The sequence below is a fragment of the Camelus bactrianus genome, chromosome 6 (assembly GCF_048773025.1).
Source record: "Camelus bactrianus isolate YW-2024 breed Bactrian camel chromosome 6, ASM4877302v1, whole genome shotgun sequence".
Classification (NCBI taxonomy): Eukaryota; Metazoa; Chordata; class Mammalia; order Artiodactyla; family Camelidae; genus Camelus; species Camelus bactrianus.
The window spans coordinates 11,027,812-11,050,478 of record NC_133544.1 but is presented as its reverse complement, the minus strand read 5'-3'; the positions used below and the strand labels follow the sequence as shown (position 1 = coordinate 11,050,478).

At 48.1% G+C, this 22,667-nt stretch overlaps 1 protein-coding gene across 1 annotated transcript in view; it reads left to right on the top strand.

Moving 5' to 3' along the window:
- The window catches only part of SLC24A4 (solute carrier family 24 member 4), a 158,050-nt gene that overhangs the window by 72,442 nt on the left and 62,941 nt on the right, over positions 1-22,667 (top strand). The gene's annotated exons all lie outside the window — the stretch shown is intronic.

Below are 22,667 nucleotides of genomic sequence, written 5' to 3'. Positions count from 1 at the left end.
AGAGTTTGATGACCCTCATGCAGGTTCTGTAAGAAGTCTGGATTCCATTCAGCAATAGGCAGTACAGCTGGGTTCCGGCTGCACATGTATCCACAGAGAGAGTTGGACTCTCTTTGACTTGGAGGAAGCTGGCTCTCTGCACTTTCTGTCCATCATCTTGAGATGGTCATAGTTTTTAATCACTGCCGTTCTTGCTTTCCATTTATAAGTGAATCCCTATTAGTTTGGCTTCATTGCCAGTTTCGTTTGGTGTCATTTACTTGCATCACAGGGCAAGTTTTGCCACATCTGCATATTTTGGCGTCTCATTTGCCAGTAGTTTGGTTGAGCCTTGTATACATGTGCTGGGCAGTGATGCTTCACTGTCATCATGAAATCCCTTGTGCCTGGATAGTGGGGACAGATGAGGTTGGGTGAGCCCCACGTGCTCTTATTCCTCCTTCATGGGCCACGGTGTCAAAGATAAAAAGTGAAACCTGTAAGAACTTGTGTTCCTGATCAAAGAAGGGCTGGGGTACAGGAAACCCACGGAAAGGAATGGAGACCAAACCTAGGAATGTGGCTTTCTGCATCACGCTGCAACTTAATGTCGTATTTAAAAACACACCCACGGCTTCTTTGTCTTAAGAGTCAATTTACTTTTGGCACAGCTGGAGCTCTTCATATGTGATGGGATACGTTGTATACACAGCGCGTACGATTTGGTATTCTGCTTCTTCCTGACTTCTCTGCTGTTTACAGTGTCCCTCCTTGATGGTCAGAATTCTTTCCCCTGTGTGTGCAGCAGTCTGCTGAGGTGCAACGCCAGGTTGACAGATGTCATGGGGCCTTTGAATACCTTCCTGGATCTCTGTCACCGCCTCTGCTCATGATGCTCCCACCACCCATACCCCCTCTTTTTACCAGTGTACAGATTAGAATTAGAGGCTTACTACAGCATAGAGGGTTATAAGGCACCATCTCATGCTGGATCCTGTGGTGCCCCAGGGATTCTAATATGGACAAGCCTCTGGCTCCTGCTTTCAAGGTGCTAATACCATTTTGTCTCAATCTGGTAGGTAGAAAGTATAGATTTCTGTATTATTGATCTCCAGAGTTTTGACGGCTTATGAAGTCGTCTGTAGAGAAGCATCATGGGAAAGGGGACATTCTCCTCCCCTTTTGCTGTAGAATTCACACCAGAGGTTACCAGTCACTCTGAGGTTGGAGGGTGGTGTGAAATACGTCACAGCGGATAATCTGAAATTTGCATTTGGAGTGCAGAGTTGTCTGTTCTCAGAATCCCACGAAAAATTAGCCTCCCTCTGTGCCCAGCTCCTTGTCCTCCTGCCTGGTGCTGGTGGCTGCAGCTTTGGAAGGGGTCCCTGAGTTACCATGTGGAGTGACCATCTGTGACTGGCGAGCGATCACAGCCTGGAGCTATTTGGGTGTCTCTCTGCGGCTTGGAAACAAATCTGTGATGGGGGAGCGCAGCTTCCTTAACTCTCAGTCCAGGGCTCTTACCCCTCTTCTTGGAGGAAGAAGACTTTGCATGAGAATAGTTGCCCCAGCGTCCTGGGTTGGCACTGGGGGTGCTCTGTGTTCAAGGGGGATTTTAACTGACAGAGTGCGGGGAGGTGTGTGTGAGCACAGATGTAGAGGTCAGAGGTTGTGGGGGGGGCAGCGATTATGCTTGGGGGTGCAGTCCCCCTAAGGGAAGAGGCTGGCAAGGTGGGAATTGTTATCCAGGGCAACAATTTTGGAAGGAATGAAGGATGTTCTTGAAAGTTCTGTTTGTGATTATCTAATGTCGGGATTTGATTAAAGGAAGAACCCACCTGGTAGAGAGGCTTTTCCTACCTCTGTTAATTTCTCACCCTAAAAATAGAAGCAAGGGACATATGGCTATTTAGGATTCATAGAAAATGTAGGCTTTGGCTCCAGCGTGGTCTGGGTCAGAAAGCTTGATGCAGGTCACGGAGAACCCAGCCTGACCTCTCCTCTTTGAGAACAAGCCACACACCCAAAATCAGGGCCAACAGAGCTGAACCCTGAGCTGGGGGCGGCATTCATGCCTCCTTTGTCACAGCCCCTCCACCCAGGCCCTGGCTGAGCCGTGAGAAGAACAGGTCCCTGCTGTCGTCCCCTTTGGGGCCACACACCAGTATAGGCCTCGTTTCCGTTTCCTGAACATCCCTGCTGTTCGCATGTAAGTTGGTGGAAACATGCAGGCAGGCCACTGTGGTTGGTAAACTTTTTATAATCAGAAGCCATTGAGCAACAGAAGGGCAGTTCAGTGCCACATTGAGGATGGCTCTGTCCCCAGGGCAGCAGGGGCCACCAAGGGCCTTGGTGGGGTGGCCAGGCACAACCACAGCGGGGCCAGGAAGAGGAGAGGCTGGCAGCATCAGGGAGGTGGGCATGTGAGAACTGTTTTGGAGGGAGACCTGTAGGCCTGTCGGAGACTGGAGGGAGAGGTGGGGAAGGACACAAAGGCCCGCTTTACTGACATCTCCTCCCTGAAACTTTCCATGTCCTAAGAAAAGGCCCGTTAGCCTCACCATCTTGCTTCCCAGGACCCCCAACCAATCTGGGGCTGCTCAGACAGGTTCCCTCACACCTGTCCCACCTGATGGGCTCAGACATACCCCACTGACGCTCACCAAGGGGGCAGGGGAGTTTCTATGCTTGTTTGGGCATGAATCACCCCCGAGACAGTGGGCTACGCTGGGCCAAGTTGCCACATGAGGGACACTTGTCTCCTTGCAGTGGGGCCCTTCCCTGCTCAAAGCCTGCCGCTTCCTCATGGGGAGGTCCTACTGGGCAGGAGCCGTGCCTGGAAACCTGGCGACAGGCTCAGTCACTGTCCGGTGTTCAAGGATGTTCAGGTAGCCTACTTCAAGGAGTTCCAGCAAGACTAGGATCTTAATTAACAACTCCGACAGCCTAATTCTGTTAGCCTAGTTAGATGACATTTAAATGCATGCACACTCATGAACTACCTGTGGAGAGCCCTGCTAATTTCTTCAGGCCTCAACTGATTGTAAAATGCATTTTCAGTAGAATGCAGAGTTATCTACACCCTGGTTCTCAGAAGATAACATGTTGTTAATTTCATGCGCACTGAGTTAAAAATGTCACTCTGTGGGCTCTAAATTGCCATAAACTTGCTTGTGTGGTGGCTGAATCTCACCTTGATTTTGACACCTACCAGGTAGGGATAAACACTTCTCATTTGGTCTGATGAATACAAACGGTTCAGATGAGTGACAGCCGGATCTGATGTTTCTTTTCTCCAGAAAGTGTGGAACAAATATATCTAAAAGAAATTAGGAACAGGCAGTTGGATATTCACAAATTTTGGATAGGAAATAACTTGATATTACTGTTACTTTTCATATGCAAGGTGTTACCAAAGGAAGAAATCAGTATTTCATAGTGTGGACTTCTAAATTCAATGTTGCCCCATGTTTAGACTGAGAGCCATTTTATTGCCTTCTGGGAGCAGGTGTGAAATCTTGAAGCATCTTTAGTTACTTATCTCTGCCTTGACACTGGTGAACTATTGGAGCTGGACGTCAGCTGGCTGCCAGGCTTTGCTCTGCAGTGGAGCTGAGCTAGTCCCTGGTCCCCTCGTACTCTAGAACATTCTCCCAGTGAGAGTTTCTGTCACCCTGGTTAATTCAAACAACTGCACTGAAATTTATTAATTGCAAAGGTAGCTAGAGAAGAGAGTTGAATGTGGTCTAAAGAAAGCTTTGCAGGGAAGGAAAACTCGCTTTGAGCCTTGGAGGTGGGAGTCGGGGAAGAACAGAGGGTGAGGCACTATTTTAAATAAAGTACCAATATGTTGGAACTGGTGGGGTTCTGTTCATGATCTGTACCTTGATAAACTGGAAAAAAATCAGAAGATGTTGGCTCAGAACTGGGGGAAACACACACCCAGCCAGAGGGCAGGTGCACACAAGGGAGAGAAGACCACAGGGCTTGACTAGGGCGCTCTGGCCACAGTCACCTCCTTTGGACCACGCAGAATTGCAGTTCCTTTTCCCCACAGCTTTGAAGCCCAAGTCATTGGGAGGGCCCTTCCTGGAGAAGTATTCAGCAGTAGGCAATTGAGCACATAGTCGTCTCTATGATGAGAGACCATGTCATAATGAGCTACAGGGATACGAAGTTAATTTGCTTCCTCTGACAGCCCTGAAAGCAACCTGAGAACCTGGGCCTCCCAGTACCTTTGCCTTTTCTTTTTTATTTCCATGGGCTTGGGTGGTTAGTGGGAGATGCATACTTTGCAAATGCAAGTTAGAAAGTGTTTTTGTCAATATTCTCGATGCCTGGTGTAAACAGGCATGTTTGAGGAGCTGTTGGCTCGAGGAAGGAATCAAATCTCATTGGCACTCCTGCCGGTGCCCACTTGAGAGGAGAAATGGGGAAGTGGGAGTGAAAGCCCCGGTGGAAATGGTTGTTTTGAAAGAGTCTCCACTTCCCTGAGAGGAAGGAACTCACATAGGTGTCCAGCTGGTCAGCACAAGTCCTTGATTTCCCACCAGCAGGACAGGGGGAAACAATCAAGAGAAAAGATTGTAGCCTCATCCCTCAGTCTTGGAGCAGAGTCAGAAACCACCTGCCTCTCAGAATTGAGTTAGCCAGCAACAACTGCAAATCAGGTCAACAAAAATCTGTTGTGTGCCTGGCGCTGCGTTAGGAGCTGGCGGCACCAAATGGAAAAATAGACTGTCCTCAAGGAACTTGTGCTCACAGTCCGGAGTAGATCACTGTGTACAGCTGTGCAGGTTGTGCACTGCACAGCCCTAGAGGGCGCCATTTGAATCAGAGACACTGTTGATTTGTCCCTTTATTATGAGAATATTCCAGTAGATGGAAGCAAAATGTCTTGAGGAAGGGGCACTTTTTTCTAATTCTAGACACCCTATGGGATAGTACAGCCTGAATGTGGAGTCAGACAGAAAAACAATCACAGTACAATGTGACAATGGGCACAGTGGATGTGTGTGCAAATTACAGAAAGACTTAGCAGGAGTCTTCCATGTACTTGAGAGAGTTATGGAAGACTTTGAAAAAGGCAGTCCTTTGGAAGACCCATCCCCCTGAGCAGAGGTGGTGTTATGTAGTGGTAAAGAGATTATGTTCAACACACAGACTTCCTGAGTTCAAATTCCAAATGTGCCCCTTACCGTGTGACCTTGGACTAGTTACCTAACCTCTCTGTGCCCTTCCTGAGTTGCTACTAATGCTGCAGTACCCTCAGGATTTGTAGGAATGAAGCATGGGAGCGGAGTGGGGGTGGGCAGGGAGACATCTCAGCCCTGCGAGTGTGGACTAATATGCTCACACCCCTCTCCACAAAATGCTTCAGCCTTTTCCTGGGAGGCAGATCTGACAAAGTCAAATATACCTGCTAATAACAAAACTCATTCTGTTTTCCTTTAAATACCAATGCTCACAATAGTAAAAGAAGTATGAGACAAACACATTCAAATTCATCTTGGCCTAATTGACTGATTTCCTTGGTGATGGGCCACTAAAAGCGATGGGATATGTTCCACAACATTTAAGGACTTTATAGTTTGCTGATTGTGTTTCTCAGATAATGTTGGTCAACTTATACTCTTGTCTCAAGGTACAAGGGCAAAGCTGAACAAGATTTCTGTTCCCCAGAATAAGTAAACGTATGTCAAAAGCAAGACATAAAATTAGTTACCCTGGCTTCTAAAAATACCTCCGTGAGGCAGGCAGGATTATTGAGTGCTAAGTGTGCTCACAACTTAATTTTGTGTGGCCACCCACTAAATTGTGATGGTCCTGAAATACACTGAGTCACATATCGAAGACTTTTTCCCTCTCCTGGATGTATATCCTTGGGAACAGCCATGAAGAGCATCCCAGATCCTTCACATCACCTAATGTGGTCCACAGACCACAAACAAAATACCCAACTAGATCATATAGATGCATACTTCTACACCATTTGAGAGCTTATGTTTGGAAAATCAGAAAATATTATTCCTTTGGAGGTTAAGATAATAATCACAACAGTAACTGAGAAATGCCCCAAATCTTAGCTTCATTCCAGAGACTTTTTTACCTCCATAGCAAGCCAGTGTGAGTTTTCCGAAGGGAGCCTTCCAGGTGGTGACACAGGGATACAGGCTCCTTCCACCTCCACTCTGCCATCTTCACATGGCCTCCAGGGCACCTGTGGAGGGTGGGAGAGGGTTGAGAAGCCGGCTTCTGAAGCACTTTGGAACAGCAGTGACATACGGCAGTTGGGGTCCAGCTGGTGAAGTCCTCTGGGTGGGCAGCTGATTATACCAGCAGTAACCCGGAGCCGTGGAAGGGAGCACGGATCTTTGGGAAGCTTTGCCTCTAGCATCTCTGCCACCATGCAGTGGTGAATAATAGCCCACACACACACCACACACATAAAATTAGTTCAAAACAGCAGACTGTATAAAGCTCAAAGAGCACCGATTGGAATTTTGAGGTCCTGGAAAAACAGAACCTCAGATAAATCAGGGAGAATTACCCCCAACTCTTCTGGATACAGTTAGGGCCAGCTTTCTGTCAAAATTTGAAATAGACATCTTCTCTCATTGATTTCATTTGCATCCTTCTAATGCTCTTCTCTGCAGACTCTGCTAAAAATCTGCATTTGAGCACTGCACCCCTACGCCCTCCACATATGTTCTGTTCCTGCATTACGTACTTTCCTTCTCTTCAGCCATACCACTTGTTTTCAGTGCTGCTGATGTCCGGTATTAAGAGGTAAAGCAGATAGGGCTAATTTATACTAATATGTAGTTCACTGACAGCTCTTTCTCTTTGGGAAATAATTGCATTTTTAAAAGAACATGTTTGTAAAAGCTTCACTCTGGGCTTGTCAGAACGTCAGTTCAGTGACCATGTTAGAACAGAGTGAGTTGTGTAAATTTAAACATAAATGTAAAAGAAGTGGAGGAAAAAAACCAATATTGTGCTTGGTGCTGTGGGTCCTATGCATGTCTGTCTCCCTGAGCAGAAAGGAGTTCAGTGTAGTGATGAGGTGCTGACCACCTGGGTACATACCCCTACTTTGCCATTGCTGTGTGACTGTGGGTAGGTTACCTAACCTTTCTGTGTCCTATACTCAACTATTGCAGAAATTTCTGCAAAGCCTCAGGGATAATGTGTTCTTTGCCAGGTAGACCAGATAGATCAGTTAGCCTTACAGCTGAAAGTTGCATCTTCTCCAGAGAAATGACAGGATCTAAAATGGGGTTTTGCTGCTGTTTGTGTTTGTAACAAAGAGGTAAAAGTGAACGTTCAAGTGGGAGCTTTTTCATCAGCACCTGAGTGATCAAGACAGTGAACCAGCAATTATTTAGTACAGACCTCACTTCAGTGGTTTCCAGCATTAAGGATTGGTTACAGCATTAGGATCAGTTTGCCGAGGGATCAGATACAGTGAAGGTAGAGGAAGATGGAGAGGGTGTGTGTGTGTGTGTGTGTGTGTGTTGGGGGTAGGGGGCTAGACTTGTTCCTAGTGTGGATTCAAACAGAAATGATTTCCAATGAGCAAACGTGCTGGATTGCTGTGGGATGCTCATATGGGAGGTGTGTGCTTGTTGTTGCTGCAAGAGTATGTGTTTTGTTTTGCACCCACGAGGGGGGATGAGTCAGGATGGAAGGAAAAAGAGGGGTGATTAAATTGACCTGGGATTAGAATCTATTCTTGTATTTGTTGTGGTTAAATTGAGTCTTCTGGATTTATTTGTTTAAGGAAGTGGCTTCCTTCATTATTTACTTGGGTATCCCAGAATAGTAAGCAGAAAGTGCAGCTAAAGCTTTCCTATCTCTGCAGGCTTGTGAGTTTATGTTATGGAAGCTTTCTAGGTGGGCTCATGTTTTAAGATGAGCTCTATGAGGCATGAGCCAAGGTGGAGAAACTCCAGGCGTTGGAGCCAGGCCAGTCTGGCTTAGGATGAGTTCTGGCTCTCCTGCTTACAGGCTGGATGGCCTTAGGCAACTGTTGGCCTTTCTGAGCCTCAGTTTTCTCATCTACCAAATGGGGATAATAAGACCTACCCTTCAGATGGTAATTAGGATTAAGTAAAACAATAACTTACCAATGTTGATGCCTTTACTTCTCTGGTGGGGGTGGACCGCCATTGTTTGACCTCGTCCCTTGTCCTGGAGCAGCTTAATCTATACCTGCTCTCCCAACAGGGAGCTTCCCCATGGGAAACTTAGGGCAGATTGATGTATGCCTTTTCCTCCTGTGAGAATGTGGGGGACTTTGATTCCAGTACATGTGAATTACAAGGCATTATCGTCAGGACTAAACAGAGCATCCTAGGGGCTGGAGTTTTCTGAGAAAAGAAGCTGCAGGAAAGGACATCTGGCCTGAGGACCACATGGCTGAGTCTTTGGGGTGAAGGGGGTGAACCGAGCGTGAGTGGGGCTTTGGCTGGGCTTTCTGTAGACCGAGGTGGGGCTGGGTCAGGACAGCTTATAGAAAACAGCTCCCCAGCCAATTCTGAATAAAGTTCAGTCTCCTCGGGCCTTTCCCTTATCGGCCAGGGTCACTAAGACACGAAGAGGTCCAGCAAGCTGACGTCAGCAACTCCAGGTTCTAAGAGGAGGCGATGTTGAGCAACTGGCTGGAGGAATGGGCCTGGGGTAAGGGCTGGGTCAGGAGGCGCGGTGGGTGCCGGCGCTGTTTCCCAGGGAGCCTGTTTTCTGCAGAGCTGAACAAGCCTAGAAGCCCTGTGAGGCTGTTAGGCACAGAGATGGAGGAGTTGCTCGGGAGCAGGGGATAGAAAATGCAAATACTTTAAATACTTTCATTATTGGGAGCTCTGCAGCTGCCGCTGACCTTCTGTCTTTCTAGTTGGAGCATGTTGGGTTTTAGAACTTTTTATTGAAGGCTAGCCTACAGGGAGATGGACTTAGAACACATTTCCCCAAACTGTACCCATGTCACCAGCACCAGGTCAAGAAACAAAACATCCCCAGCTCCAGAAGGCGCCGGCATCCCTTCCAGTTACCCCAGCCTCCTTGGCTGTCCGAAGCCCGTGCTGTGTGCTGGGCCCTCTTCCCCACGGTTACATGGGCCACTTTGCTCCATGTTCGGAACAAGCCGAAGAGGTAGGGACTAACATCATGCCTGCTTCACGGATGGGAGACATAGACCTAGCAAGTTAAGGACCTTGCCCAAGGCCACAGCACTAGTAAGTGGTGGACAAGAATTTGAAGGCAGTGAAAGGTTCACGTTGCCCACGAGGCCTCTGGGTGGAGGTGGAGGACATGGCACCAAGAGGTACTGTATTTCAAACTGAGAAAACAGAATGACCAAAAATGACTGCGAATTTAGTCATTTGATTAATAAAATATAAATGCATCTACAGACAAACTTCTAGACATTCTTCTGTTTGCACATGTGCCCTTCGTGTTCACTCAGCGCGTGTGGGCTGGAGCCCCCCACAGGCGAACTCTGAGCATCCCCCTCAGATACAGACGCACTTCTCTTGTCCAGCTCTCTCATTACAGATAAGGAAGGTGGGTCCCAGAGAGCAGTGACTCCTCAAAGATCACGCATTTGGAGAGGCTCAGGACTGGGGCTCAGACCTCTAGAGATAAATAAGATGGATGCAAATGCTTTGGACTAGGCCGTTTATCAAATAATCCTTTGGGATGGGCACTTTGTCTCACACAATTCTGAGGTCAAGGCCTCTGCCCTTCTGGGTTTCAGTCTAATAGCAGCTGGATGAGTTAGGACTTTGGTTGGAAGAGATGAAGACCCTGTATAGGGGCCCTGGAAAGTCACAGCCTGCCCTTTACCACTTTCAGGTTTAGCAGAAAGAAAGCTGCTCCTTCCCCCAAATTCCTGGGATTGACTCTGATTGGTCCATTTACCTATCTCTGAGCCAACCTTGCCCTGGGGAGGGACTAGCCCCACTCACATCATACAGACAGGGGAGTGGGCATTCCCCCAAGGAGAACCGGCAAAAACAATAGATGTCAGCTCTCTTGACCGCTCCAGGACTCTTGAGTCCCTGGCTCTGGTATAATCCAGCCCTCTCTGAAGCAGGCTGATTCACATTTGAGCCAGGCAGGTCTGTCCTCTTGGGTACCAGGTGCGTGGCCACAGCCCACAAGACTTACTGACCCATACCCTCTCCATATTGTCACCCATCTATATTCACAGCATCACGGTACCCTCTCATCACTCTAATTAGAAACCACAGGTGCATCCTTCCTCCCCTCCCTTGGCCCTCCATCCTGCAGCTCAGGTGGCCACAGCATTTGTGCATCTGTCCCTTCCTCTCCACCCTCAAGGTACTCGGGCAGCTTCCGCCCGAGGCCCCTGTTTCCCACCCTCACCTCTCCACCACCCTGAATGACATTTCTAAAACAAGAGTCAGCAAACTCCAGCCCGTGAGCCAAATCCAGTTCCTGGCCTGTTGGTAGATGGCTCACAAGCTAAAAATGGCTTCTACATTTTTAAATGGCTGGAAAAGCATGCTAAAGAGTGATAGTTTGTGACACATGAAAATTATGTGAAATTCAAGTTGCAGTGAACATAAATAAAGTTTTATTGGAACGCAGCCATGCCCATTTGTTGATATATCATATGTGGCTGCTTTCACACTGCAAAGGCACAGCTGAGTAGTTGCGACAGGGACCATATGGCACCCGAAGGCTGAAAAACCCACTATCTGGCCCTTATGGAAATAAGTTCCCAATTGTTGGTTTAAAGGACTCTAATCCTGTCATTCCCATGCTCAGAAATCTTCTGGTGCTCTCTGGTGTCGTGGGGACAGAGCTGGGGTTCTCACCCTGGCACTCAGGTCCTCTGATCCTTTCCAGTATCCCTTCCCATTGTCACCTCCCCTACCTCCCAGAGCCTCTGCAAGCAGACTACACGGAAGTCCTGTTCTCCCGGGGTCCCTCCTTCCTGCCTCAGCATCCAGTTCGTTCCTTTGCCTAGAAAGCCTCCCTCCTCCTTCCTGGGGGATTCCAGGAAATCCTTCAGAGCCCAGCTCTCTCGTCTCCCACTTCTCCCTGAGTCATCTTTTCTGAGTTGGAGTTAATTGTTCCTTCTTCTGTATTCCACTAAAGCTCTGTGTAAGCCTCTCCCTGTGGCATTTGTCTCATTACCATCACCATCCGCTACACATCTGCTTCCCCCTCTCTGGTCGATTGCAAACCCTGCCAGGTTTATCCCTACTCCCTCTCGGCCCCCCGCACAGATCCTCTGGGTAGATGGTACACACTTGGTGTTTGTCAGAAGGAATGAGAGTCCGAGTCTGGTCTGGAAGCAGCTTCTGTTCAGGGACAGACTCTAGTTGTGTGGGAAGACAAGTGTTGGAGAGCTGCGGCTGGCAGAAGAAAGGAGACTAAGACAGAACAGGGATTTGAGTTGACTCAATGAGACTTTAAGCGGGGAGAGGGGAGAACAGAGTTTTCTGGCATGTTCCTAGCCACCCAGTTTGGCTCTGTGAGGGAGGAGGACCCGTGCTTAGCAGCGTGTGGACTTGTAGACACACCGTGCGTGAGAGACAGAGAGCGGGCAGGTCTTGGTTACAAGGAGGCAGAGTGAGGCAGGCATCAGTGTTCAGTGGACAAAGAGCAGCCACCATTTTATTGTGTTTTATTCCCTCAACCAGTGTTTCTCCACCCAGACACTATTGGCATTTGGGACTGTATTACTTTTTGTTTGTTTTGCTTGTTTCCTTGGCTGTGCAAAAGCTTATAAGTTTAATTAGGTCCCATTTGTTTATTTTTGCTTTTATTTCTCTTGCCTGGGTAGACTGCCCTAGGAGAACATTGCTAAGATTTATGTCAGAGAATGTTTTGCCTATGTTTTCTTCTATTGTCTTCGCTTATGTTTAAGTCTTTAAGCCATTTTGAATTTATTTTTGTGTATGGTGTGAGGGAGTGTTCTAACTTCATTGATTTACATGCAGCTGTATGGATATTCCTCAAAAGACTAAAACTAGGCTTATCATATGATCCAGCAATCCTGTACCTGGACATATATTCAGAGGGAACCTTAAGTCAAAAAGATGCATACACCCCAGTGTTCATAGCAACACTATTTACAATGGCCAAGACATGGAAGCAACTGAAATGCCCATCGACAGATGACTGGATAAAGAAGTTGTATATTTTATATAATGGAATACTACTCCATATGGAATACTATGGAATACTACTCCATAAAAAAGAATAAAATAATGCCATTTGCAGCAACATGGATGGAACTGGAGATAATCATTCTAAGTGAAGTAGGCCAGAAAGAGAAAGAAAAATACCATATAATATTGCTTATATGTGGAATCTGAAAAAAGACAAATGAATTTATTTACAAAACAAACAGACCAACAGACATAGAAAACAAGTTTATGGTTCCTGGAGGGGAATAGGGTGGGAAGGGATAAATTGGGAGTTTGAGATTTGCAGATGCTAACTAATATATATATAATAGATACAAGTTTATACTGTATGGCACAGGGAACTACATTCAGTATCTTGTAGTAACTTATGGTGAAAAAATATGAAAATGAACGTATGTATGTTCATGTATGACTGAAGCATTATGCTGTACATCAGAAATTGACAAGACATTGTAAACTGACTACTTCAATAAAAATATATATATACAAAAAAAAAATCATCAGAACTGAGGACAGAACTGAAGTTTCTGGACTCTCAATCCGGTGCCCATTGCCCGAGCTTCTAACTGCCTCATAAATCTTAATTTTGTTGCTGTTTTTTAAGAAGGAGGCTGGGCCTGAGAAAACTCCCAAGGGGAGAAAAGGTTCAGGGGGATCATCTTATAGTTAGTTCTATGATTCGATGACTCTCCTGTTTATAACTGATAACCTCCTCAAACCTCACAGTGCTTTGTGGAAACCCAGGAGCTCAGTAATTTTCCACAAGCTCACAAAGGAAAGCCAAGAATAAAACTCCAGCCCCTAGTGACTCCTCATTGGAAATGTTTCTGACAGAAGCCAAGGATGAGAGTAGGCGTAGGACTTAGGAAGTATTAGGCAGACTTTTCTGTTCTTCTGAGATCTTAGGAAAGAGGGGTTGTCTGTCTAAATTACAACCATCAGTCAGTGGATGCCGGTTTAGTTAAACACCTACAATATGAGACCCCCTGGAAATCCATCAAGCCTGCCAGTTTCTTCTTTTCTGCTTGAACCTTGCCTCACCCTGTCAGTTGAGCACCAGTAGTTAGATGGTCTCATTAAAACTGTGAACAGTGACAAGGACCACTGAGGGACGGCCTGAGAGCCGTGTGGAAGAGGGGAGGCTGCTGCTTCCTTCTCAGGAAGAGCTCAGTGAACCTTCCCAAGTGTAACTGATGAGCTCAGACCCTGTTTGTACTAAATCCTGACCTGAGACTTCTTGCCTTGAGGCTGTGCAGAGGGCCAGCAGGGGATTAAGTCTGGGAAGAGAGGCAGGGTTATATGCCAAGGAGAATGCTGACCAAACAGGGAAGCCCTGGGGTGGTGGATGGGGACACAGGGTAGGACGTAAGAGTGCTGAGGTGGGTGACCCTGACCCACAGTTGTGGGTTATCAAGGGGTGTTAGCAGCCCATCAGATCTCTCCGCCAGCCTGGCCCCTTGGTCTCCTGGTTTGGCCCCATCTGGGGCAGGAACGTCTCTGTACTTAGAATGCTTGGGACATAGTACGCCCTGTGTATATATGTATCTGCTATTTATGCTTTATACATAAAGCAGGTCATGCTAAGAAAAGTCGTGCATATTCTTCCAAATAGAAATGGTTTATCCTGCTAATTACTGTCCTTTTGGTAATTCAGTAGTGCTGTGTGGTGCCCATCGGTGAGTGGCTCACAGTTGGATTGCTGTGTCACGGTCAGGAATCTTGGTTAGTGATTCACTCCAGATGTTTTGTGTGCTTTCCTGCCAAATGCTCTCGCTGGATGCCATCTGGTAGAGGTGTGGGGGCAAGACTGGGATGAACAGGTTGTCCCCACGGCACCGAGAGGGCTCAAGCCAGTGCTGGAGAAAGACATGGAGATGCAGTAAAGCTTCTTCCTGTTGTGGCAACAAACAAAGGCCACCCTTTGAGAACAAATCCCCGATTCTTACTCAGAGTTTACTGCAAGGGAGTCGGCCACCATCTCTTGTGTTTGGCAGAGACTTAAAAGGCAGGTAGGGGAGTGGTACAGCTTTATAGTGGGGGGAAAACAAGGACTTCATTTTGTCCTGATGGAGGTTGCTGGCCTGGGGGAGCTGGAGGTGGCCAACTAGATGCAGGGTATTTTATGCTATTGGTTGAGGGGGGTGTATTCGTTCCCTAGGGCTGTCGTAGCAAATTAGCACAAACTAGGTGACTTAAAACCTCAGAAATTTGTTCTCTCAGTTCTGGAGGCCAGACTCTGCAGTCAGCAGACATATCAGCAGGGTTGGTTCCTCCTGGAGACTCTGATAATCCTTTCCTTGTCTCTGTCCTGGCTTCGGGTGGCTGCTGGCAATCCTTGGCATCCCTTGGCTTGTGGACGCATCACTCCTGCTTGGTTGTCACATGGCCGCCTTCTCTCTGTCTCTGTATGTTCTCTCCTCTTCTCATGAGGATACCCGTCACGGGATTCACAGCTCGCTCTAATCCAGCTTGACCTCATTTTAACTTAACAACCTCTGCAGAGACCTCGTGTTGTGGACTGAATCACGTTCCCGCAAAATCCACATGTTGAAGCCTAGCCCCCAAAGTGATGGTATTAGGGAGATCATTAAGGTTAAATGAGGGCGTAAGGGTGGGGCCCTTATCTAATAGAACTGGTGTCCTTATAAGAAGAGAAAGAGACAGCAGAAGTGCGCGCACACAGGAAGGAAAGGCCATGTGCGGATGTGACAAGGCAGACGTCCTCCAGCCAGGGAGAGCGCTCCCGCCGGAAACCAGCCCTGCCAACGCCTTCATCTTGAACTTCCAGCCTCCAGAACTGTGAGAAAATACACTTCTGTTGTGTAAGCCCCAGTCTGTGGTATTTCATTGTGGCAGACCGAGCAGACGAACGCACGTTCTTTCCAAATAAGATTAAATTCTAAAGCTCCTGGTGGACATGAATGTCGGGGAGGGCCCCATTGCAGGGGGCATATCTAGCTTTCTCTGGCTGGTCTTGAGTTGGAAATTGGGACAAACAGTAGGGAGGCTGGCCCTCACTGACCATGTCCCGACCGTCTGGGCATTACGGTGGCTTGTGGGCCATTTGTGGTTGGGCTTCCTGGACTGACTGCTGCAGAGGACGTGGGTCCGAGTTCTGTTGTCCTGGAGGGCCTGGCCATTGTCCGTGTGTATGTTCAGGCTGCTGTCCTGCTGCTAACCAGCTGTGATGCTGAGGAAAGCCCTTGGCCTGTCTGGACTTCAGTGTTCTTTCTCCCTCTGAAGATGGGAGGTTAAGTGGTTCTCAGTGGGCAGGACAAGGATGCTCAGCATCAGGGCAGTGAGAGAGGTGGTGATGGCAAGGATGCCTTAGAAAATGTTCCCTTGGTGATTTTGGTAAGCCTGTGCCCCCTGCTGGGTGGAGACCAGCTGGGCCACGTTGCATCTGGAGCCTCTTTCGGCCTTAAATTCCACAGCGAGTTCTGGAGAGAGCCATCCGTCTGCTGGAGCTGCCAATTATATTTTTATTTTTCCATGGCGCTTAATCTCCTTTGGAATGTACTGAAAGAGAGAGAGGATTTTAAACTCATTTTCATGCTGGTTAAGCCAGTGATTTAATCTAATTATTTTTGCTCCTATTTGGGACGTGAGGGTGATGCTATAAAACCTAGATACTCCAACTGTTGCCCATGAAAGGTATAACATTCTTAGCAATGTTATCTTAAACCATACAATTGGGGAGAAAAATCGCAACTCTTTTTTGTTTTTGGTTGCTGGCACTTGGTGGTTTCTAAAACACAGAAGTCGAAATGATAGAAATTTGAAGTTATTTAAATGACACCCTAGCCTTCCTGTCTAGCTTTCATAGTTTCAGAATAAACATCAGGGCTTAGAATATGGGGCTATTTTTAACCAGGGTGGAAGGCAAAAGAGAATGGCATGTTTTGAGGCAATTTTTATTTTCCTATTTGAAAAATTCAATTTATAGTTTCTGTTCCTTAAAGAGAATCGACTAAATGGAAAGGTTTAAGGAAGACCAAAATCTAATGGAGGCGTATCTCCACCGAACACTTTCCATCTGGGAAGGTCAGCATCCAAGCAGCAGCTTGGGAAGCCAGGAGCTGAGAAAGGAGGACTAGTCACACCATCTCCCAGACATCCTTCTGGGCAGAGCTCATCCTAGCAGCCTCCTAGATTTGTGTCAGAAGGGAGGTGGAAGGCCAGATACTCATTCACTCAACAGATGTTTCCTGAACGCCTATCCCGTGCCAGGACCTAGCGGCTCCCAGACTTGACGAGGGCAGCCAGAGCAGAGCGAGCGTGGTAGGGAAGATGACAGGACAAGACTGGAGAAATTGTCCTTGACAGAGTTCTGGGCATTTATCCCAAAGAGTAGTTGAAAGCCCCTGAGGAGTTCTAAGCCGTAAGTGCACATGGAAAAGCTTGTCTGGCTGCCATTGGAAAACAGAAAGGAGCAGATTGAGAACAGACGTGGGGAGATCAGGTAGGAGGCTGGTGCTGCGGTCCAGCGAGAGAGGATGCAGGCGGGGAGGCGGGGAGGCGGAAGGACTGGAGAGCTGTTTTGGAAGTAAGATTGTGAAGGATTGGCTAGAAGAGGGCAGAGTACTTTCAGTGCAGGAAATAGAAGCCACGCTCAGTATTTTCCACAGAAAGGAATTGAAGTCAGGAAATTGGGTACTTAGAAAATTGCTGGAAGAGCTAAAGGAGCAGGAATTGGACGTGGAATGTTCAAATTCAAGAACATCTTGTGTGGGAGTAAGAAAGTGGATGCTTTTGTCAGGAGAACCTTTGCATACTTTGGCCTCCAGCGCGGCTGCCTCTTCTCTGCCCTCTAAGTCCTCCAGGCCAGCAGAACCCACTCCTCCTTCAGAGCCCTGGCTGCAAGGTGGTCCAGACTCCACAGAAAAGAGGTAGGGCCAGTATGTGGGAAAACGCAGTGCACAGCCTGCACACCGGTACCTAGTGTTCTCGACAGGAAAGTTCATAGAAGGAAGTTAAAAAGGATGCTGAGTGCCAGGTGGCCTGTCCACTCATCACACGGTATGAAGGAGGAGGAGGTTGTCCAGGACAGCACCAGACCAGCATGGAGTGTGGGCCACTCACTGGGGACAGGTTCAATGTACTTATAAGATGGCCAGGGAGTAATGTCCCATTGGCCAATGGGTATGTTAGGTCTTGAGCTCAGGAAAGATTGAGGTTTGGGACAAGTCTGCAGAGATTAGAAAGTCAAAGCCAGATGACCTGGGAAGAAGAGGACTCAGGGCAAAACCCCCAGCATTCAGTGTCCCACAGAGGAGGGGGCCCTCTAAAGGAGACTGGGCCAGTGAGGAGAGTGTGGGGTCAGAGGACCTTAGAACATTGTAGGAAGGTGGATTCACACAACAACGTGGGTGAATCTTAATTCATTTTGCTGAATGAAGCCAGACTAAAAGGCTGTATGTCCTGTGTTTCCATGGGTATGATGTTCAGGAAAAGGCAAGCTGTAGGGGAAGGAGACATATCATTGGTTGCCAGAGTTCGAGGAGGGTTTGACCACAAAAAGGCTGCACAAAGGAATTTTGGGGTGATGGAAACACTGTGCCTGAGAGGTGTTGAGAATGCATAGAAGCATGCACCACAAAGAATGAATTTTACTGTATGTAAGATGGATGGATGGGCAGGTAGATAGATAATACATACATTCATTCATACACATGTTCATTCATCCCTAAATAGGAAGTGGTCAGTTTTATTACATGTTTAATAAATGTTTAATGTTTAATTAAATGTTTAATAAATATTAAATGTTTAATAAATAAGGGAGGTCAAGGAGGACGAGTGACAGATTTCTCCTGGGTCCGTGGAGTAACGGGCTAGAACTCTGTATGGGTGTTTCCTGGGCTGTAAGCATCACTGACCTAAGAGTTGCCACTTGCGTTCCTTCTTTCCAGAGCACGACTTCTTGCCATGGCCCTTAGAGCTTCCAGGAATGCAGAGCCTGCTCCTTGGGTAGAGGAGACCTTAGTCCTGAGATGTACCCCTCTTGTAGGTAAAATGCTCAGATGAAAAGAGCCTGGTATCAGTTGGGCTCCCAGCCTGGGTTCTTCTCTCACCTGTGCCAAACTGGGTGTGTGACTATAGGTGAATCCTTTGGCCCCTCAGGACCTCCATTTCCTCATCAATAAAATGGGAATAACCGTCTTCTCCACACTGGCATGGCAGATTAAAGGACTTTGAAAAGTCAGTAACGCAGCCTTCGAAACTGGACATGGGCACCACTCTCTCCGAGGGCTTGCTGCCTACCCCGCTTCCCCCACGTCAGTAGCCCCCTGGCTCCTCACCATCACAGCAAGCTTCTCACTGTCTGTCGGTCAGTTGTGCACTTGTCTGACCCCCAGCAGCCCCTTAAGGGCACATCCTCAAGGCTCGGCCCCAAGCCTAGTGCCTGGCGCATAGTAAATGCTCGAGAAGTATGTAATTGACTTGTACTCATTCAGGATCAGGGTGTTGACCATCCTGATAACCTACCGCTTTCTGAATCATTTTGGTTTTCTCTGAAAGTCCAATCACCCTCCTAGAAGAAGAGCTGCCAGGCGTGAGGATGTATCAGGACCTCATCCACCCGCTTCCAGAGAGTCCAACGCCTGCTGAGTGGGTGTGCAGTAAACACCTGTTGAACAAATTAATACATTTTGGGAACCAGCAGCAATGTTGGCCGAAGTATAGAGCCTTGAAAGGGCAACAGGAATGCAGGGTTTATGAAATATTACGGCATCACTCATGTAACCTCATGTGTCAACAAAAAAGGTCAAGTGTGCCCCAGGGGTCTGACTTCTAAGATGTCAGAGAACTTGGTAGCTGGTGATGGGGGAGGGGAGCAGGGGGGCAGATGCTTTTGTCCCCAGGGACCTTATGGTTTCCCTTTCAATGTTCAGGAAGGCAACTAGCAGGAAAGACCTTCCCACCCCCATTCTCCCTGCCCCCCACACAGTGGAGTGGGGTGCAGACTGGTCCACAGGAAAAATCCTAAAACAGGGCTGGGGAGGCTGCCGGCTCGCTGACTGCTTTACCTCCCTCGCTCCTCCCCCACCCCCTCTGGGTATGGTGGGTACTGGAATCATCTCTGGTTTCCTGAGCTCAGCTCCACCTGCAGACACATCTCTTCCCTCTCCCTGCACTCACCACTCCCGATTTCTGCGGCTTAAAGGCTTATGCATGACCTCAAAAGCTGCTTGTGTGCGCCCTGTTGATTTCTCCCTTCTCCCTGGTGGGGATTTGAGCAGACAGGGCTGGCTCGGCCCCTCGCAGACATGCAAGCATCACGGCCTTGAACATGGCCGGGGGCTCCTAATCCCAGCATGCCTGAGAGAGATGAAGAAGGTTTTCTCAGGAGGCTGAGATGGAACTGCACCAGCATTCAGGTCCTAATGTGGCCAGTATCATCGTGCTCGCTTTTTCCCCACGAAGCTGGTTTCCTCTTCTCTTTTGCTTTCACAGAGCAGGTCCCTGGAACAGTGGGGACAGATTGGGTATAGAGGGAGGACTCTGTAAGTTAAGGATCCTCAGAGTGACGTAGCCTAGCTGGGCTAAGTGCTTGTGCGTGCATTCTCTGTATCACTTAATCCTTACGGCAGCCTGGTGGGCAGGTTCTGCAGCATCCCCACTTACAGGTGAGGTCACAGCCCAGAGGTGTTAAACAACTTGCCCAGGTCATGCAGGTAACAAATAAGAGACTTCTGAAACCTAAGTTACCTGCTTCTAAAGACAATGCCCTCGGCAGCTGTGTAGGCTGCCTGCAGTTTAAAATTGTTTCTGTTGATGACAATGGTGGGAGGGACAGAGTTCTTGCTGCACATGTGTCGTGGTCTGTACCCCCCCTCCCCCAGATGCCAACTTCCAGAGGATTTGACTCCTGCACTGGGGAGTGCACTGGTCCCAGCTGCCAGCTGCCAGCTGCCAACTGGGGAGGGCGGGGTAGCCATCTGCCTGTTTGCAGCCTTTGGTATCCACGCCAGGTCATGCCACACACAGTGACAATGACGTTTCACCACCTCGCGTGGCAGCAAATTGCCCCTGAAGAAGTAGCAGGACAAGATGTTAATGACTCGGTTGGGGTACCGCGGGTTCATGGGCAGTTGAATCAGGATTGCAACTCAAGTCTTCCGTCTCCCAGTGCAGCACGGTTCCCATCCAACTTAGAGGTGGCCCTTAGCCTGAAAGAGGGACTCAGGGTCCTCCACTGAGTTCTGGCTTATATGGTCCCTGAACCCATCCCTCCCCTGCTGAGTATCTTCTGGAAAGCAGGGACATTTGTGGCTGCAGTGCCTGCCTAATGGGTTCAGGGTGTGTCCAGAAGACTTGTAGGTACAGAGGGTGATGATGGGTCATTAGCAGCTGGTGGCTCTGCTGGTTCCTCTGTCTCTGCTGGCAAAGCGAAGGGTATTCGCTCCCCTCCGCAGCCTTGTGGCATATTCCTGGGGACACAGAGCAAGGTGCTGTGTCTAGCCCAGCAGAAGTCTGTCCCTACCAAGGACAAAGCCATTTATAACCCACGTCCCCCGCTGCAGGAGCCCAGCTGATATGTCCTTATAGCAGAAAGGCAGCATTACTTGATTCTAATTTTCCAAGAATTCCCTGCATTGGGTAAATTACCAGCTTTCAAATCACTGGTTTGGAGAATCAAAGACTGCCTTGAATTTTCATGGCAGAAGTGTCTACTTGATCTGCCGTGAAATATCCCAGACAGTTACATTTTTCCTGGAAACAAGATTCTGGACACAGGAATGCTGAGTTTCTCCCTTTTTAGTTCTCCATCTCGGAGCCACCAGACCTTGAAGCAGACCCATGCCCTTGAACTGACAGAGCAATTCTATTAAAGAAGGTTGATTACAGGAAAAGAAAGTAAAAGAATCTATATTTCATTATATGCTGCTTGTTTTAAAGTGGGAACATTTTCTGGGTGTTTGGGGAGCTAATGTTTTTTGGTCTTGTTGGAAGAATCTAATCATAAAAAATGGAAAACTTTTTTTCTGTTTTAAGGGAAAAATCATCACTTTCAGAGCTTAGAGCCAAGTTATATTTACAGACAAGGGATTTTTTTTTCCCTGGAAGTTCATTTATACACATTTATCAAGTGCTCACTGTGAGCCAAGTAGCATTCTAGGTATTTAAGGGGTTTGCAAGGGTAACGAAGGCACTCTAACAGGATGAGAAGATGCAGGTGGTTGTTTTTGTTAGTATTTTAGCATTGTTTATTCAACTGACTGTTAAGGTCTATTAAGAACCTACTGTGTGCCAGACCTGGCCAGGGCAGTGAGAATGCAGTACAGGGCAGTGTGCATTCTTGCCTTCTTGAAACTTCTAGTCCAGCTGAGGTGATGACCAGTGATGAGGACATGGGAGCGTGGCAGTGTCTGACAGAGGACTTGTAGGAATGACATTCACAACATCCTTACCTGCTGGTCATCTCAAATGGGAGGTGGGAAGGAATTATTCCTCCATTAAATGTGAATATTCTGAGGCCCAGGAAGCGTTGCTCAGACCACTTGAGGGTGTCAGGGAGGGTACCTGAACTCCGAGTGTTTGATTCCCAAAGCAGGGGGCTCTGCACCTCATGGGGCTGCCCCCACCTTCCAGGACGATGAGAACCCAGAACAGGAGTGGTGGTCCCCACCTCACAGGGGCTTTCTCGGTGCCAAAGGAGGGCCGGTGACATGGTGCTCAATGACCCAAGATGCCACTATGCCAATGGAGACACACCTGGTGCCTGAGGGGCCCAGGGGACAGAGGGACAAGCTTAGCCTCAGATCCCCCTCCAAAGTTTACCTCAAGCCTCACCTCCATATAGATCATTTCCCCTGCTCTGCGTGGCTCTTGTTTAAAAAAAAAAAGTGCTCAAGTGGTGGGCAGATTTTTCTAGTGCCATCCTGGGCACTGCCATCCCTGACCCTGCCACTGTCACTTGTCCTCTCTGGGATCTCTGCTTCCCCACCTGGAGTGACAGATCCACCGTGAGAGAAGGGGCTGACGGGTCTGGGACCAGCTGGCAGGGCTTTGCAGGAGAATGCCTATCCTGAGCGCTGAAATGACTCAGTGGGAGCGATGAACCCTCCCCTCTTCTCTTCATGGAGCCTGCTTCTCAGCTGGGTCTTGGCGATGGCAAGAGGAGAGTATTCCAGAGTCCTGGGAGGGCTGATTGAAGCTCACCGCAACCTTTAAGGGTAAGGCACATTATTAAAATGTCTCACTGTTTTACTGGTGAGGAAACTGAAGGACAAAGAGGTAAAGGAATGTCCCTGTCGATGCAGCCTGTAAATATTAGAGCTGAAAACTGAACTTGGCCATGTGACCTTGGGGCCTGCCCTCCCCGGGGGGGACAGCCGTCTCCAGCCTCAACCTGATCGCGTTTGTAACACATCCCAGTGTATGTTGGAGCCACTTGGGAAACTGCTGCGAATGTGATTGGAGGCCTTTGACAAAGCAAGGAACCACCCCCCTGATTTTCTCTTTGGTGTCTTTTGACCATTTTATACTTTTTTTTGGTAACAA